This window comes from Taudactylus pleione, unplaced genomic scaffold (genome assembly GCF_031769625.1).
Source record: "Taudactylus pleione unplaced genomic scaffold, aTauple2 ptg000535l, whole genome shotgun sequence".
NCBI lineage: Eukaryota > Metazoa > Chordata > Amphibia > Anura > Myobatrachidae > Taudactylus > Taudactylus pleione.
In genome coordinates, this window is record NW_028284937.1 from 12,750,432 (window position 1) to 12,754,404 (window position 3,973).

A 3,973-nucleotide genomic window follows, 5' to 3' on the forward strand; every position below is an offset into this window, starting at 1 on the left:
TGACGGTGAATCTGGTTCAGAGTCAACCACCGCGGCAGAGAACAACTGCAAAGCAACCAACTAAAGGTTATACACAGAGGAAGCAGTATGACTCCCTTTGTAAACTTCCAGGACACCAAAAAAAGGATTGCAGAAAGCATCAGAAATATTTGTTATCACAGCGACAGATGTCTGAACATCCGTACACTGCAGGAATGCAGCACCCACAAGCATGAAGATATACAGCTCCCGTGTCATCAGTGCCTGTCTTTGCTTCACTTCAGGATAACACCACACCCACAGGTACTGTCACTGTTACTTTACCCACAGGACAAGAACTCGATTGTGTGATTGATACCGGAGCTCAGAAATCAGTTTTTATGCATGATCAGATCCCCCCTCAACTTCTTACTACAGAGACAATACAAGGCACAGGTCTGGGAGGTCAAGCAGTGCCTCTCAAAGAAAGTAAACAACTCTTTTTGCTTATTAATGATTAACCTACTCCAGTTCCAGTGGCATTCTTTACCTCTCCCACCTGTCCGGTGAGCCTGTTGGGAGCAGATATACTCGCACTTATGCAAGCCTCAATACAATACACACCAAAAGGAGTCAAGTACACCAGCAATATTCCAAATGAGGTGAGCAATAGTATTGAGGCAGCCATACAAGTTTATCTATTTCAGGAACATCCAGCAATTGACTCGCTGCCACAATGGATTTTAACTGTACCTGACAGACTGTGGTCAAAAGGAAAGACTGATGTGGGACTTCTACAAGTGCAGCCAGTACAACTATCCCTCAAACCAGGTACCATACCAGTCTCTGTTAAACAGTACCCACTAACACCAGCACAAGAAAATGCTATTTCACAACAGCTGCAAACATACTTGGACATAGGGGTCATAATACAATGCAGGTCCCCTTTCAACACCCCTCTCTTCCCTGTAAAGAAGCGGGGTACAGGAAAACAAGGAGAAGTACAATACAAACTGGTTCATGATTTGAGGGAAATAAACAAGAGACTTGTAGTCAACACCCCAATAGTACCAAACCCACATACTCTCCTAAATCAGATACCACCCTCAGCAAGATGGTTCACCGTAGCAGACCTTGCAAATGCTTTTTTCTCTGTTCCTATTACAAAAGATTCCCAGCATCTACTAGCATTTACACATAAAGGAAAACAGTATTGCTGGACACGCTTTCCACAAGGGGGTGCCACTTCACCAAGTGATTTTTCTGAAGCTATGTCCACAATACTTCAAGCATGGAGACCTTTATTTCCAGATGAAACTCAACTCATCCAGTATGTTGATGATTTACTGCTAGCTACCACATCTGAAAGCAAGTGCCAAGAAGAGACTGTATCCTTGTTAAAGTTCCTGGAGGAACAAAACTGCAGAGTTTCCAAAGAAAAACTACAACTAGCAAAACAGAAAGTGATCTTTCTAGGACATTGCATCTCACACGGCACAAGGCATCTAACAGAGGAAAGGAAGAAGCTGATATTACAAGCCAAGGTACCAAAGACTATAAAACAAGTCCGTTCCTTTTTGGGTCTCCTAGGATATTGCCGCGAATGGGTCCCCCTAGCCTCGGTATTCATGCAGACACTGTATGACAGCACCAAAAAGGAGGGCCCATATCCCACTCCCCAGCAGATGGAAGAAGCAGTGACACAACTCAAAGTAGCTGTCACCACTTCCCCGGCCCTAGGCTTACCTGATTACAGCAAACCCTTCACCCTCTACTGCCACGAAGAAAAAGGCCATGCACTAGGAGTGCTCACCCAAAAACATGGACTGAAGCAACGACCAGTGGCCTACTACTCCAGCAAGCTAGACAACATTATCCAAGGGGCACCTACTTGCATCAGAGCGGTAGCAGCAGCAGCAGTCTTAAAAGACAAAAGCACAGACATCGTACTTGATCATCCGTTAACTATTCAAGTACCCCATGCAGTAACAGAAATACTTCAACAAGCCAGAACTAAACACCTTTCAGCAGCAAGGCTAACCAAATATGAAGTGGCATTACTCAGTGCAACTAACGTAACTATAAGAAGATGTACTACCCTCAACCCTGCCACTCTCCTTCCAAGCTTACTCGAGCAACAAGAAGATCCTGAATCACTAGATTCAAAAGGAGGTAGAAATATGGTCTATCCAGACTCATATGTCTGCACCGCAAGTGATGAAGAGCAAAATGATCAAGTAAGGGACGATAAAATATACAACAAAAAATTTTGACTGTCATGATTGTCTGGCCCTTATGGATCAAGAAACCTCACCTTTACCACATGTTACAGACACTGCTCTCCCAAATGCACAATATGAACTGTTTGTAGATGGCTCTAGATATTATGAAAATGGGACACCTTACACAGGATATGCTGTAACCACACAAGATGACATCATAGAAGCAGGACCACTACCCTCACATCTATCAGCACAAGCAGCAGAAATAGTAGCTCTCACAAAGGCTCTAGAATATGCAGAAAAAGCTACAGCCAACATCTATACAGATTCAAGATATGCTTGGGGGGTTACACAGGATTACGGAAACATATGGAAAAGCAGAGACTTTAAAACAGTGACAGGCAAACAAATACAACATGCAGAACTTATAAAACAACTTTTTCAAGCACTTGAATTACCCCATAAAGTGGCTATTACTAAGGTTCAAGCACATACCAGAAATCAGACCAGCATAACCAAAGGGAATTGCACAGCAGACAGAGCAGCAAAACAAGCAGCTAAACAGCCTTACAAAGGCATAACAGCATATGTCACACAAACTGAAGGTACAACAACAATGCCAGATTTTCAAGACCTACAAAAACTCCAAGAACAAGCAGGACCAGAAGAAAAATCATCATGGGAAAGGAAAGGAGCCTGCAAGGAGGAATTCACAGGACTATGGAAAGCAGGTAACCTATTATGTCTACCAAGGGCATTGTACCCACCAATGTGTCAAGTTACTCATGGTCTCACATATAGGAAAAGATCAAATGGGAAACCTGGTAAAGGAAAGATGGATAGCTCCAGGATTCTTCCCAGCAGCTGCATGGTTTGTACAAGCCTGCTGGATCTGTGGGATCTCCAACCCAGGACAAAAGGTAAAGACTACCATGGGAGCCATTCCAAAAAGTTATTTTCCTTTCCAGAGACTGCAAATTGACTATATTCAGATGCCCAAAGTTGGGATTTATGAATATGCATTGGTCTGTTTAGACACCTTCACAAAATGGATTGAGGCCTGGCCAGTGGCTAAAGCCACTGCAAGGAACACAGCAAAAAAACTCTTCTCAGAAATCGTCTGTAGGTATGGAGTACCAGAGGTAATTGAATCAGATAGAGGCACACACTTCACAGGAGAAGTAATGACTCATATCATGGAAGATTTGGGGATTCAACAGGCCTTTCACACGCCCTACAGGCCACAGGCCAGTGCCCTAGTAGAGAAATTCAATGGAACTCTTAAACTTAAGATATTAAAAGCAGCACAAGAGACAGGGAAAAATTGGTTAGAATGTTTACCAATAGCTCTGTTTAGTATAAGAACCACCCCATCTAAAGCCACAGGGCTGTCTCCATATGAAATTTTGTTTGGGACTATCCCTAAGATAGGATGTTATTATCCACAAGAAATGCAACATAAACATGCTGACTTAACTGCATATGTAAAAGCCTTAACTGAAAAACTCACCTCTCTGCATTCTCTAGCTTTCGCCTCTCTCCCAGATTCTAAGGCAGATCTCAGTCCACATCAGCTGCAACCAGGTGACTGGGTCTATCTGAAAAGACATGTCAGGAAATCGCTGGAACCCAGATATGATTGGCCATACCAAGTGTTACTGACTACTCCAACATCGGTGAAAGTTAAAGGGAGAGAGACTTGGATTCACGTGTCACATTGCAAACTCACTAAAGTTAAGTTTGATTTTTTAAAAAAAAATATGATCATGTGGAAAGAATTAATGGGTCCTAAT

The 3,973-nt window shown here is 42.9% G+C and overlaps 1 pseudogene; it reads left to right on the forward strand.

Moving 5' to 3' along the window:
- Window positions 1–1,483: 1,483 nt before the first annotated feature.
- LOC148501124 (uncharacterized) lies at window positions 1,484–3,162 on the forward strand (annotated as a pseudogene).
- Window positions 3,163–3,973: the final 811 nt, after the last annotated feature.